The following is a 16,294-nucleotide window of genomic DNA, read 5'->3' on the forward strand; positions in this document are numbered from 1 at the left end:
TTTGTTTTGTTTTGTTTGTTTGAGACAGGGTCTTGTGATATTGCCCAGGCTGGTCTCAAACTCCTGGGCCTAAGTGATTCTCCGGTGTCAGCCTCTCGAGTAGTTGGAACTATAGGTACATACCACGATAACCACCACACCTGGCCAAACTAGACCCTCTTTTAAAAGAATAGATGAGGCAGAGAAAAAAACAGCAAATCATCTACAGGTTAACAGACATCTGGTTTTGTTTCAAAGGAAGTTTTTATAATTTATTTCAATAAGATGATATAAATATTAATGAATGGAAACAATGAATTTTGCTCAAAAATGACCATGAAGAAAGCTAAATGTTTCCTAGTTAGAGAGAGAGAACCATTCTTCACATTTATAATTTCATTTATATTCAAAAGAGCAATTTGGGCTGGGCGCAGTGGCTCATGCCTATAATCCCAGCACTTTGGGAGGCTGAGGTGGATGAATCACCTGAGGTCAGGAGTTCGAGACCAGCCTGCCCAACATGGTGAAACCCCATCTCTACTAAAAATACAAAAATTAACTGGGCGTGGTGGTATGTGCCTGTAATCCTAGCTACTCGGTAGGCTGAGGCAGGAGAATCGCTTAAACATGGGAGGTGGAGGTTGCAGTGAGCCGAGATTATACCACTGCACTCTAGCCTAGATGACAGAACAAGACTCTGTCTCCAAAAAAAAAAAAAAAAAGAGTCATTTGCTATTTTGTTTTTCGACATCAATGCAGTGCCTTAGGAAAGGGTAGACAAGGATGCACTGGTGATGGCTACTCACAAACTCTGCATCTCATCTACTAGCACCAGCGTGAAAGAAAAATTTGAGATCCAGATACTGTCATATTTTAATCCAAATGTATCAGAAGAAAGGATCTTTGATACTTGATCCACACAGAATCTCAATAACATGCGTGAATATGGAATCAATGAACATTCTTGAAATGGCGAGTTGTTTCTGGTAGTGGGGAGCAGGAAAGGAGTGGCTGGCCCTCGAAGGGGATATGTGCCAACATGGTTTGAAGGTAAGGAGAGCTCGAGTCTGTTGCCCACATGTAAATTAAATCACAAGGTCGGAGGAACATCTGTTTGTCTAACATTGCTTATATGTCTTTGAAAGAAGCTAGATGAAACAGGCACTGCCATTTTTATTTTATATTTGTTTTAAAACAAGTATTATTTTTGGTCTTTCCCCCATGTCTGAATAACAGCTAGGTAACAGGTACAGCAAAACAGATGGGCTAGAAACAGAAACAATTCTAAAATGCTCAGCTTAGAAATAATTTTTCAAAGGTGGTATGGACAAGCCAGGGTCTCTTAAGAATAAAAACTTCATTTATGAAAAAAATTTTATAGGCCAGGCATCATAGCTCGTGCCTGTAATCACAGCACTTTGGGAGGCTGAGGCAGGAGGACTGCTTGAGGCCAAGAGAGTTCAAGACAGCCTGGGCAACACAGTGAGAACCCGTCTCTACAAAAAAAAAAAAATTGATAAACACAAGCATGGAATTAAACAATATGAGGAAATGAGGACCAATTAACTGAGACTGGACCATAAACCAAAGAAGAAGTGATTCTGTATAAAACCCAGACTGTTCTAGATTCTTGCTTATATAAAGTTGAAAGTGCACCCAGGGCTTAGAGGGCATACAGGTAGGGGGAAAGAAATACTGAAAAAAAAGAGAGAAGGGGTTAAGAAGCACCCAAACAGAGTAGATGAACACTGATTGACTATCCTTGTGGTCCAGGTAGGGACAAAAACTGCCTGCTGCTCTCCTTCCTCTAACCTTCTGTCTATCCTGCTAGAAGGATGCCTATTCTATTCAGAAGACCCTGCAGGCAGTAGCAGCTGATAAAAGGAAGAGAAAAAAACAGAGAAAATAGTGCTTTAGTACTAGTCAAGGAGGTGTCTTAGTCAAAAAGAGTCTGTTTTCCTTTTGAAAATATGGACATGATGTTGGAGGAGGGAAATATGAGCAAAAAAATACTAACACTTTTTGTTCTTTACAGAAATAAACACACATTTTTTTTCAGTGTGAGTAGAAACGGGCAATAGTTGTATTTTGGGGTATAATTTTAAAACTTGGAAAGATATTTAGTTGGATGCCATAGTAATATACCATTCAGAGCAAGGAGAAGGAAGAGTCTATGCCTAGCTTGAAATGAATGTGAGATGTTCCACACCTGCTAATACTAGGTCACAAGAGCAATGGACTGTGTTGCAAAAGACCACACTGCTGGAAAGAGGTTCCATGACCCCTGCTGAACTCAAGGGCAATGTGTTGGCCCAGCTCTTATTCTTGGTTTGAATTGAAGGAGCGCTCAAGTCTGTTGCCCACATGTAAATTAAATCACAAAGTCGCAGGAACATCTGTTTGTCTAACATTGCTTCCATATTTTTGAAAGAACCTAGATGAAATAGGGACTACCATTTTTATTTTGTAATACTGTTTTAAAAAAATCTTTTCTTTAAGCTCCATGGCTCGGTTTCTGAATGGCTGGTTGGCATTCCTGGTAACATCTCCTGATTCTTATGGACATCTTTTGTCGTATTGGAGATTATTGATTATTATTATTTTTCAAACTCTATCTGAAAGCACAGCAGAATCAGTGCATTACTCCTGAAGATTAAAAGGACACCACTAGCATATACTTGGGAGGACAATTGATGCCGACCATTTTCACCAACAGTTAAACTAGAAATATCTTGATGGTGATGCAGCACTATAGCATATTGTCATTATGCTGAAATGTTCAAGTGTTTGTAAAGTATCTTAAGACAATTCCAGAAGTTAGAAATAATTTGGGATCATGCCTTACTCTTCAAGCTTTTCAGTAAATTCTATTTCATTTGTAGAAAGTCTCTTCTCTCTCTCTAAAGTATTCTAAATATATTTTAAAAACTATTTCTTTCATAACAAATATAAATAACACAAAACACATATAATACTTATAAAATCTTTTTTATCTACTTTAATGTAAAAGATTTCATTTGACGGTTACATATTAGCTAGTAAAATGAATAACAAGAATTTTTAAAGTAACTATAATCAATTTGACAATTATTCTATAATTCCATAATTAAACCATTTTGTTTTTCCAGATACAAGTCTAGCCTATGAAGCACAAAATGAATTTTTAATTCAACAGCTTCTCACCCATATTCTTCCTGGTCACTTCCACCTACCCCTCCAGGAAGATTAGAGAAGGTGAACCCTTAGACTGAAATAGGGGATCAATAAATGCAGATTTCCTCTCACCACCCATTCCAACTTCATGTGAAATTAATGCTGGCCGGGCACAATGGCTCGCACCTGTAATCCCAGCACTTTGGGAGGCCAAGGTGGGTGGATCACTTGAGGTCAGGAATTTGAGACCAGCCTGGCCAACATAATGAAACCCCATCTCTACTAAAAATACAAAAAATTAGCTGAGCATGGTGGCACATGCCTGTAATCCCAGTTACTCAGGAGGCTGAGGCAAGAGAATGGTTTGAACCCAGGAGGCAGTGGTTGCAGTGAGCTGGGATCATGCCACTGCACTTCAGCCTGCAAGATTCCATCTCAAAAATAATAATAAATAAATAAATAAATAAATAAATAAAGGAAGTTAGTGCTAAATAAATCTAGACGTTTTGAATGGAATGATGCAACAAGATGAAACTGAGCCAAGTGTAGTATCTAACACAGGATCTTCAGTCAAGTAGATGCTTAACAAATGTTTGCTGGATGAAAAAGTGCATGAAGAAGTTATTAATGAATGAGTAAATTACAACCCCCATTACATTGCTAGAAAACAAAATGTTCAATCATATTTATAGCACTTTCATATACATTCTCTCACATACCATCCCATGAGATAACAGGACAAACATTATCATCCCCATTTTATAGACGAGAAAGTTGAAGCTAGACACGTTGCAGAGATCGTCAGAGACGGGGGAAGAATAAAACCTGGTTTCCCTGATCCTTCACATAACACTTTTCTCCCCATTACACACATGGCTTCTTCTGGGTTTCGGGGGTGAAGATAATTACATTTTGGGCTCACGTGAATCATGTTTTCTCTTTAAAATCCTTTAGAAAACCCCATCCTTTAACACATGATACTTTATTTAACTGTCTGTATCCTTCACTACACTGTAAGCTGCTTGAGGGCAGGAGCAACATCTGTCCTGTTCACCACCGCATTCTATAACACAGCACAGTGCCTAGCACTTAGTCAATATTAGTTGCATCCTTTTCCACTTGAAATGCAAGAAGAGTTCCCAAGGATGAGATTCTCAAGGATGGGGTGATGGTCCTATAATGACCTAAGATGCCAACTTTGCATGACCTCCCTCCTCATATATTTTAGGGAGGAAAGGTGGTAGTTTGCAGAGGTGGGGCAGGGGAGAGGGGCATAAAATAATATATTTTCAGCTCAGCATCTGGGGATACTCTCAGATCTCGGTGCTCAGCCCAGCTTCCTTCAAAATGTCTACTGTTCATGAAATCCTGTGCAAGCTCAGCTTGGAGGGTGAACACTCTACACCCCTAAGTGCATATGGGTCAGTCAAAGCCTACACCAACTTTGATGCTGAACAGGATACTTTGAACACTGAAATGGCCATCAAGACCAAAGGCGTGGATGAGATCACCACTGTCAACATTTTGACTAACCACAGCAATGCACAGAGACAGGATATTGCCTTCACCTGCCAGAGAAGGACCAAAAAGGAACTTGCATCAGCACTGAAGTCAGCCTTATCTGGCCACCTAGATAGTGCCTTTGGGCCTATTAAAGACACCTGCTCAGTATGACGCTTCTGAGCTAAAAGCTTCCATGAAGGGGCTGGGAACCAACGAGGACTCCCTCATTGAGATCATCTGCTCGAAAACCAACCAGGAGCTGCAGGAAATTAACAGAGTCTAAAGGAAATGTACAAGACCGATCTGGAGAAGGACATTATTTCAGACACATCTGGTGACTTCTGCAAGTCACCAGATGTGTTGCCCTAGCAAAGGGTAGAAGAGCAGAAGATGGCTCTGTCATTGATTATGAACTGATTGACCAAAATGCCCGGGATCTCTATGACACTGGGGTGAAGAGGAAAGGAACTGATGTTCCCAAGTGGATCACCATCATGACCGAGCAGAGCATGTCCCACCTCCAGAAAGTATTTGATAGGTACAAGAGCTACAGCCCTTATGACATGTTGGAGAGCATCAAGAAAGAGGTTAATGGAGACCAAGAAAATGCTTTCCTGAAGCTGGTCCAGTGTATTCAGAACAAGCCCCTGTATTTTGCTGACTGGCTGTACCACTCCATGAAGGGCAAGGGGACTCGAGATAAAGGTACTGATCAGAATCATGGTCTCCCACAATGAAGTGGACATGTTGAAAATTAGGTCTGAATTCAAGAGAAAGTACAGCAAGTCCCTGTACTATTACATCCAGCAAGACACTAAGGGTGCTGTACCTGTGTGTTGGAGATGGCTGAAGCCCAACACAGCATGAGCATCCAGAAATGATGCTCCCCATGCTTCCAGCTAACAGGTCCAGAAAACCAGCTTGTGACTAACAGTCCCTGTGGCTGTTCCTGTGAGGATGATATTAGCATTGCCCCCAACCTCATTTTAGTTGCCTAAGCAGTGCCTGGCTTTCCTGTCTAGTTTCTCCTGTAAGCCAAAGAAATGAACATTCCCAGGAGTTGGAAGTGAAGTCTATGATGTGAAACACTTTGCTTCCTGTGTACTGTGTCATAAACAGATTAATAAACTGAATCTGTACTTTAGAAACAAGTTAAAAAATATATATATATATTTTCCTGTAAAGTCTCTGGATTCATGCTAAGCAATTTTATACATCCATTTTAAATTACACTGTTCTAGAGTAAAGTGTAAATAAAGTGAGTGTCTCATCAACTCATTAAGGTATGGTATATAATGAATTAAACAATTTGAGACTATTTACCTGTAATTCTTTCACTCCCTCCCACATCATCTGACTTCCCCTTTGTTCAATGACTCTTTTTAGTATAATAGCTGATAAAACCAGCTCATGGCTTCTAGTCAGCAAACTCTTTAATAGTCAAGGAAATATAATCCCTGTGTTTTAAATCATCATCAACAGATGCTCTAAACTATTTCTCTAAACTCATTCAGGATTGTTTCCTAATACAGTATTAGAGTAATGTAATAACTCACTCACAGTGGGCATACAATTAAGTTTTCAAGTATGAGAAGCATCAAATATCTCAACTTTGGAAAACCACAGTAGTTAAAGGGCATTTTCAATGAAGAGGAATCATTGTACAATTTAAAAGGCAGGGGCTTCACTTCTCTAAGCTTCCATTTCTTCAACAGCAAGGATAATTGTATGTTGTCCTAGTAACGTGGCTCTTGGCAGGGCAAGGGCTGGGAGCCTTGGAGGACAGGGGAGCTCTGATTTGTAGCATTTCCCATTTCTATAGTGTAAATGCTTTCATCAAGGCCAATTGCAAGCTACCAACATGAAGTCACTGAATAAGCCAGTATGACTTGGCTCCAGCATAACAAATACGATACTGTAGGGTTATTGGGAATGGAAAGTATATTGTATCTACTAAGAACTGTAAGTAGCACAATGCCTGGTTCAGAGAATGCCTCTTCCTTTCTCCTGCTTCCATTCCCCATCTATTCCTTCCTGAATGACAACACTTATCTTTGACATTTCACTGAAACTCATGATTTGAAGTAACTTCTCTATACTTTTCGCTTCCAAACTGATGTCTCTAGCTCTGACTTCTTTGCTGAGCTCCAAACCTATACTGCAAACTGCCTACTATACACTTTAACCTGGAAGATCAAAACTGAAACATATATGCTCTTCCTCTTAGCTTCCTTTTCTTGGTTAATAATGATAATGACAGTAGTAGTCAATATTTATTGAGTCCTTACCATGTGCCTGCACTGTTCTAAGCCTTTACATGCATTATTTTAATCCTCACCATATGTGGTATACATTAATATCATTCCTATTTTACAGATAAACTAAGGCACAGAGAGTTCCCCTAAGTCATATGGCTAATAGCAGGCTGGGATTCAAACTGGGCAATTACACTTTTTTTTTTTTTTTTTTTTTGAGATGGAGTCTTGCTGTCACCCAGGCTGGAGTGCAATGGCATAATCTCGGCTCACTGCAACCTCTACCTCTTGGGTTCGAGCGATTCTTCAGTCTCCTGAGTAGCTGGGATTACAGGCACCTACCACCACACCCGGCTAATTTTTGTGTTTTTAGTAGAGACAGGGTTTCACCATGTTGGTCAGGCTGGTCTCGAACTCCTGACCTCGTGACCCGCCCGCCTCAGCCTCCCAAAGTGCTGGGATTACAGGCATGAGCAATTAAACTTTTGGTCTCTGCTATAGTTTGAATGGGTCCCCCCAAAAAAGTTCCGGTTATTAGAACCTTAATTCCCAATGTGGTAGTGTTGGGAGGTCAGGTTTTTAAGGGGTTATTGGGTTGTGAGGGCAGAGCCCTCATGAATAGATCAATAGCATTTTGGAGGGGTGAGTTCTCACAAGAATGAATTGTTTTAAAAGGGAGCTAAGCTTGCTCTTGTGGTCTCTTTTGCATTTGCTCACTTATCCTTCAGTTTTTCCACCATATTATGATGCAGTACAAAAGCCCCAGCCAGAAGCTGTCACCACGCCTCTGGACTTCACAACCTCCAGAACCACAAGCCAAATAAACTTCTTTCCTTTATAAATTAACCAGTCTCAGATATTCTGTTACAGCAACAGAAAATGGACTGAGACAAGCTCTTTATCTACCATGTTTCTAACTAATTATGTTAACTATTAGTTCTAGACTACAACTATGAATATGCTAACTAGTACTACCTACTTTGCCTCTCTAAAATACTATTTAGTGCCAGGCATTGTTCCAAGCTTTTTTTTGCTGTTAATTAATTTAATCCTCAAAACAAAGGAAACTTTGTAACTTTATAAAAGAAACTGAGGCACTGAGAGGCTAAGCAACTTATCAAAAATTGCACAGATGGAAAAGTACCAGTGTTGGGGCAGTCTAGCTTCAAAGTTCACAGCCTTAACTATCTACTCTACTGCATCACTTCCCTACAGCACTCAAGTCTAACAGCTGGGAGTTTAAATTGTTCACCAAATTTCTCTCTCTCCTTCCAAAGCATTTTATAAAGATACTGTCTTCTCTCTACTCCATCACATCACTCTTAATTCTGGCACTTATAATAGCTCATGTGGACTACTGCAAAAGCTTCTTAATCATCTCCCTGCTTCCTGGGAAACATTTCCAATAGATCTCCTATAATGCCTCCAGGTTCTCTGGAAAGTAAATATCTTAGTAAGTCACTACACTACATTACACCATTCAAAGCCTTCTCACCACCTATATAATAACTATGGTTTCCAAACCTTAGCATGTATAGGTATCACTGGAGCTTGCAGAATGCAGATCTTTGGTCCATCTCATGAGATTCTAATTCTGTAAGTGCAGTTTAGAATTCAGAAATTTTAAATTATACCAGGCACCTCAAGGCATTCTTGTGCATGTGGTTTATGGCCACACTTTGAGGAACACAGGTTCAGAGAACAAAGTCCCAGCTCCTTATCAAGGAAACAAGCTCATCTCTGCTTGTATCTCATTTCATTTGATGCTCCAAGATAATGGAATCATTTACAGTTCCTCAAACTACTCAGTTTCTCACTTTCATGTCTTTGTACCTGCTTTCCCTTCCTCTAAAACACTCTTTTCCTCCTTCCATCTGATAAATTCTTTCTCTTTCAAACCCAGCTTAAATTTAAATGTTATCTCAAGGGGCCAGGCATGGTGGCTTACGCCTGAATCTCAGCACTTTAGGAGGCTAAGGAGGGCAGATCACTTGAGGCCAGGAGTTCAAGACCAGCCTGGTCAACATGGTGAAACCTCATCTCTACTGAAAATACAAAAATCAGCCAGGTGTGGTGGTACATGCCTGTAGCCTTAGCTACTTGGGAGGCTGAGGCAGGAGAATTACTTGAACCCAGGAGGTGGAGATTGCAGCAAGCTGAGATCGTGCCACTGCACTTCAGCCTGGACAGCAGAGCAAGACACTGTCTCAAAAAAAAAAAAAAAAAAAAAAAAAAAAAAGAAAGAAAGAAAGAAAGAAAAAAAAAGTTATTTCTAGGAACCTTCCTTAACTTCCTTCCACATGCCAGCCTACTCCCCCCACCATCCTGACTTCTGTGCCTTGATTTATACTGAAGTCGCTACATCTTTTACAAGTCTGTACCCTTCTAAACTGCGGCCTCCTCTAGATCCGAGTAAGCATCTCATCATCTTTTATAAGGATGACCTAGCATAGAAGGTGCTCAGACAGCAGTCACATCCAACTAAGGGGCTGGATAATGAATGGGCAAATATGAAAATCTCAGTTGAAATTACCCCAAAAAATATAAAGGTATTGCCCAGAAAATGATGAATGTCATGAATCTATAAAATTAATACATGTATTTAGGGTTGTTGTATAAACACCAATACATGTTTTATGAAAACAATGTATCTTTAAGCATAAAATCAGTGCTACAAAAAGCTTAGTATGTATATTACCGGGTAAAAAGCAGAATCACAGTTGCCATCTCACATGTGTATGTGATTAGCTTTGAATGATTTCTGGATTATATGTGGCAGGCTTCAACACATGCACAAAATGATTATTCAATTCATAAATGTTCTATTATCACATACCTAACAGCACAAAGGCACAATTGTAGAACAAAGTTGAACTCTTTTTTTTTTTGAGACGGAGTCTCACTCTGTCACCCAGGCTGGAGTATACTGGCAAGATCTCAGCTCACTGCCATCTCCGCCTCCTGGGTTCCAGCAATTCTTCTGCTTCAGTCTCCCAGGCAGCTGGGATTACAGGTGCATGCCACCATGCCTGCCTGATTTTTATATATATATTTTTTACTAGAGATGGGGCTTCACCATGTTGGCCAAGCTGGTCTCAAACTGCTGACCTCAGGTGGTCTGCCCGCCACAGCCTCCCAAAGTGCTAGGATTACAGGCATGAGCCACCACGTCCAGCCAAAAGTTGAACTGTTTTAATTATAACATAAACTCTACTGATTTGTAGTCAAAGGTACGAATGTTGAAAAGCCAAGTTCTTAGGCCAGTGCTGTTTGATATTGCCTAGCATAGTCCCATGCGTGTGAATATGTATGAATGATTACCCCTGCAGCTGAATGCATTGTCACCTGATCTGTGTGTTCCTGGGCCTCCAAACCAGAGCCTGACAGTGGTGAGAGGGAAGTTAAATCATAAGGTAGTTTACAACTTATCCTATTCAAATCAGCAAAGTACTTATGCAAAGCATTCTTCTGGGTACTTTTTGGGAATTATATGTGACTAAAGACACCATCCTTGACCTCAAGGAATTTACCATCTTGGGTAATAAGACCCAGGCACAAGTAATAATAATCAAAGTGGATTCTGAAAGAGAAAGTGGTTTTTGAGGCAAGGATAAAATTGGGAAAAGAATTCATGGACAAAGGTGTGTGACAGCACAGAGGGCGTTCAAGCAGCCTGCACTGCTGATTTGTCCAACCTCATTACTTTTCATTCCTTTGAACTTTTTCACCCGATATGGGATGTGTCTTCGAAATAACAATCATGTCCTCTCCTCTTCACCTTTCTGTACCTCTTCACACTGGTCCCTTTGCCTGGGACACCAATTCTGCCTGCCAACCTGGGTAAGTCCTACCCATCATTAAAGGCCCGGTTTAAATTCCTTCCCATTTCTACAGCTTACCATCACCCATCTCATGCTGTTAGTTGCTCATACATCTATCATCACAAACTGTCAGCTGAAGAGGGCGACAGAGAATGTCATTTCTTTCATCTCTATATTCCCATCACCTAGAATAATGCCTGGCAGGCACTAGGTGCCCTAGAAATGTTTTTTGAGGTATATTATTGCATAGTGAGTGTTGTCTTTTGACTAGATACTGGATTTGAATGTAAAGTTAAAGAGGAATGCAAGAAAAAAAAAATCGACAACAACAATGTAGGAATGAATTTAACCAAGGAGGTAAAGGATCTGTACACAGAAAACTATAAGACATTGATGAAAAAAATTGAAGACAACCCAAATAAATAAAAAGATGGCTCATATTCATAGATTGGAAGAATATTAACAAAATGCCCATACCCTCAAGTGATCTAAAATGCAACTGCTATCAAAATATCAATGACATTTTTCACAGAAATAGAAAAAGCAATCCTAAAATTCATATGGAACCACAAAAACTCCCAAATAGCCAAAGCAATGTTGAGCCAAAAGAACGAAGCTGGAGGCATCATATCATCTTATTTCAAAATCGACTTCAAAGCTATAGTAATCAAAACAGCATGGTACTGGCATAAAAACATAGACCATTGGTACAGAATAGACAGCTCAGAAATAAATCCACACATTTACAGTTGATTTTCAACAAAGATGCCAAGAGCACACAATGAGGAAAGATCAGTCTCTTCAATAAATGGTGCTAGGAAAACTGGATATCTACATGCAGAAGAATGAAATCAGACTTTCATCTCACACCATATACAAAAATCAACTCAAACTGGATTAGAGACTTAAACATAACACCTGAAACTGTAAAACCACTAGCAGAAAACATAGGGAAAAACTCCATGACACTGTTCTGGGCAATGATTTTTTGAATATGAATGCAAAAGCACAGGCAACAAAAGCAAAAATGGACACATAGAATTACATCAAACTAAAGAGCTGTACAGCAAAGGATCACGAGAGTGAAGAGACAACCTACAGAATGGGAGAATATTACATCTTGATAAGAGGTTAATATCCAAAATACACAAGGAATTCAAACAACTCAATAGAAAGAAAAAAAATAGCCTGATTTTAAAATAGGCAAAGGTTGGCTGGGTGTGGTGGTGCCTGCCTATAGTTCCAGCTACTCCAGAGGTTGAGATGGGAGAACCGCTTGAGCCCATTGAGCCCAGAGTTTGAATTCAGCCTGGGCAACAAGGTGAGACCCCATGTCTATTTTTTTTTTTTTTTTTTTTGAGACAGAGTCTTGCTCTGTCACTTGGGCTGGAATGCAGTGGCGTGATCTTGGCTAACTGCAACCTCTGCCTCCTGGGTTCAAGCGATTCTCCTGCCTCAGCCTCCCGAGTAGCTGGGACTACAGGCGTTTGCCACCACACCTGGCTAATTTTTGTATTTTCAGTAGAGATGAGGTTTCATATGTTGGCAGGCTGGCCTTGAACTCCTGCCCTCAGGTGATCCACTCACCTTGACCTCCCAAGGTGCTGGGATTACAGGCATCAGCCACTGAGGCCGGCCTCCATGTCTGTTTTTAAAATACAAATAAAATTAAAAAAAAAAAAAAACAGGCAAAGAACCTGAATAGATATTTATCAAAAGAAGACATACAAATGGCCAACCAGTATATCAAAAATGTAATCTCAGCACTTTGGGAGGCCAAGGTAGGTGGATCACAAGGTCAAGAGATCGAGACCATCCTGGCCAACATGGTGAAACCCTGTCTCTACTAAAACTACAAAAATTAGCTGGGCGTGGTGGTACACGCCTGTAGTCCCAGCTACTTGGGAAGCTGAGGCAGGAGAATCACTTGAACCTGGGAGGCAGCGGTTACAGCGAGCTGAGATCATGCCACTGCACTCCAGCCTGGCAACAGAGAATCCATCTCAAAAAAAAAAAAAAAAAAAAAAAAAGTTGAACATCATTAATCATTAGGAATATGCAAATTAAAACCACAATGAGATAATACCTCATACCTGTTAGAATGGCTATTACCAAAAACACAAAAGAAAAAATTAGTCAGGTATAGTGGCACATGCCTGTGGTCCCAGCTACTTGGGGGGCTTTAGTGGGAGGATCTGGAGGTTGAGGCTGCAGTGAGCCATGATTCTCACCATTGTACTCCAGTCTGGGGAAACAGAGCGAGACTCTGTCTCAAAAAACAGATAAAAGATATCAAGTGTTGGCAGAGATGTGGAGACAGTGGACCCTGGCACAGGTTGGTGGGAATGTAAATTAGTACAGCCATTATGGAAAACAGTATGGAAGTTCTTAAAAAAATTAAAAATACAACTATCATATGAACCAGCAATCCCAGTACTGGGTATATATCTGTTAGAAACAAATTTTTGGTGCCTCAAAGAAATAGCACTCAAACATAAATTTAATTTTCTCAGCAAGGCAATTTTTACTTCTATAGAAGGGTGTGACTTGCAAATGGAGTAATGGCGAGAGCACACCTGGACAAGGGAGGGGAAGGAGTTCTTATCCCTGATGCAGGTAGCCCCTACTGTTGTGTCGTTCCCCTATTGGCTAGGGTTGGACCACACAGTCTAAGCTAATTCCGATTGGCTATTTTAAAGAGAGTAGGGGTATGAGCCAGAGTGGTGGGGTGAGTATTTTGGTGGGAAGGACAGTTAGGAACAGGTAACTAAAGGTGACTTAGGTCAGAGCAGGTGACAGAGGTGACTCAGATCAAAGCAGGTGATCAGGATGAGTCAGGATGGAGAAGGTGACCAGGGGAACAGATGTGAACTACCAATTAAAACTGATGGAAAAGGTTGTTTCTGAAACTACGAGGAAGTTAACTTTAAAATGGAGGACAAAGAACTGAACATACTGACATACTGATTCTTTAAAGAGAAATCTAGAACTCACTGTATCTAAAATATCTAAAGAAAACAAAGTCAGGATGTCAAAGAGATATCTGCACCCCCATGTTTCACTGCAGCACTGTTCACAATAGCCAAGATATGGAATCAACTTAAGTGTCCATCAACAAATGAATAAAGAAAATGTGGTATATATATATACAATGGAATACTATTCAGCTTCAAAAAGAGGAAATCCTGTCATTTGTGACAACATGGGTGAACCTGGAGGACATTATGCCAGGCACAGAAAGACAAATAATACATGATCTCACTTACATGAAGAATCTAAAATTGTTGAATTCATAGCAACAGACAGTAAAATGGTAGACACCAGAGGCTGGGAAGGGTGGGGGTAAAAGGACTGGAGAGATGTTGATCAAAAGACAGAAAAATTTAGTTTAAAAAGAGGCATAAGTTCAAGAGAACTATTGTAAATCATGGTGACTGTAGTTAATATATTATGGCCAGGATGGTGGCTCACGCCGGTAATCCCAGAACTTTGGGAGGCTGAGATGGGCAGATTGTTTGAGCCCAGGAGTTTGAGACCAGCCTGGGTAACATGGTGAGACCCAATCCCTACCAAAAAACGAAAACAAATATTAGCTGGGCTTGGTGACATGCAACTGTGGTCCCTGCTACTTGGGAGGCTGAGGTGGGAGGATCACCTGAGCCCAGAAGGTAGAGGCTACAATGAGCCATGATCATGCTACTGTACTCCAGTCTGGCCAACAGAGCAAGGCCTGTTTCAATAACAAGAAAAAAAAATTATATACACTTGAAAGCTGCTGAAAGAGTGGATTGTAAGTGTTCTCTCTAGAAAAAAATGATAAATATGTGAGGTAATGCATATGTGAGCCTGATTTAGCCATTCAATAAGGTATACATATATCAAAACATCATGTTGTACACCATGAATATATACACATTTGGAGATTAGGTCTTTGAAGGGGTGATTAAATTAAAATGAGGCTGTTAAAGTGGGGCCCTAATCCAATATGATTGGTGTTCTTATAGGAAGAGGAAGAGACAGTAGGGGCCAAGCCACAAAGGGATGACTATGTGAGGACAAAGAGGCAGGAAGGTGGCCATCTGCAAGGCCAGAGGCCTCAGAGGAAACCCACCCTCCCAGCACCGGGATTTTAGACTTCTAACTCTAAAACAGTTCCAGTTTTTCAGAACCGTGAGAAAATAAATGTGTGGCATTTAAGCCACCCAGACTGTGGAATTTTGTTATGGTAGCTTTAGCAAACTAAGACAGCATCTTTACTTCATTGATAAAGTCAGACATCGTGCTGCATGCCAGGCACTGTTCTAAGTTCTTTACGAATGTTTACACATTTAAACACCTTTCCATCAGTGCCAATACATCACTATGGCTGCATTTCTCAATGGGTAGGAGGGGAGAAGATATACCCCCTGGTCCCTGAGGTGGGAGCTGGCGACTCAAAACCAATATAGTTTGAGCACAGGAAACCCCCGAAAGACATGTCTCTTTCCTCAAGTGGGTATCAGAGATGATGATGATGATGACGATGAAAAACAAGAGTAAAATCTTAGCTACCATTAATTGAGCTCTTTCCCTACACAGGCACATGCCAGGCGTATTACAAGAATTCTCTCATTTCACCCCCAACAGCAACCTTAAGATTTATATAATATTTCATTCCCTTTGCTTTACAGAGGAGAAAACACTGTTCAAAAAGGGTAAGCCAGTTGCCCAGCTGGTGAGAAGAATCAAGATTCCGACCCAGATCTGCCCAATTCCAGTTCTGAGTCTTTCACTGCACATGGCCTAGGGGAGTAGACTGGGGTCACTTGGCGGGAGGTGTGGTGGGTGGAGGTTTATATGAGAAAATGAATTTCTTTGTAATGCAAGAGATCAGTGGGGAGCCAGCAAGTTTTTTGAAACGAAAAGGTAGTAGGGATAATCTAAAAGCCTTATCAATTATACATGCAAAAACAATAGCTCTCATTCATTTAGCTCCTCCTACATGTCAAGCATTCAGCTTGGAACTTATAATAGTTCTAATAAGCAAATATTTTTGCATTTTCATTTCATGGACATAGAAGTTGAAGTTCAGGGAAGCTGAAAGATTTGTCCAAGGCTCAAGTAAGCAGTGGAACCGGAGTGGCAGACCTGGGCGCCTCCCAGTCCTGCATCCACCCAAGCTCGTCCACTCTGCTCTGGTGGAGAATCAACAACCCCTGCACCCATATTGCACATCTGGCTGTGAATGTATGAGGGCTTCCATGCTCTGAACAGACAAGTTACATATCATATCATGGTCTTTACCAAGATTCAGCCTGAAGCATTAACAGTGAGCAGCTCTGCCCAAGAATGTTCCACAGAGCCTTCATCTCCCAAGATGTTTCCCACGGAAAAAGTTCTATGGTTGGAAGTTTGGATGTGCTGCCTGTTATCTACCCTTCTCCTGCCTAAGAGACTTACAATGCACATCAGCAGATTCTAAAGGTTTTAAGAAGTTCTGAAATTTAAAAAGGTCAACTTCTTTCATTTAGCCTAAGGTTTCCCCAATTTATTTGAACCACAGAATTGTTTTTCTATGTGTGCCAGCTAACATACAGTGCAGCA

General features: G+C 40.6%; 1 protein-coding gene across 13 annotated transcripts in view; it reads right to left on the reverse strand.

Moving 5' to 3' along the window:
* The window catches only part of TRIM2 (tripartite motif containing 2), a 186,177-nt gene that overhangs the window by 25,858 nt on the left and 144,025 nt on the right, over positions 1–16,294 (reverse strand). The window lies entirely within an intron of this gene.

This window comes from Macaca thibetana, chromosome 5, assembly GCF_024542745.1.
Source record: "Macaca thibetana thibetana isolate TM-01 chromosome 5, ASM2454274v1, whole genome shotgun sequence".
In the NCBI taxonomy this organism is placed as follows: domain Eukaryota; kingdom Metazoa; phylum Chordata; class Mammalia; order Primates; family Cercopithecidae; genus Macaca; species Macaca thibetana.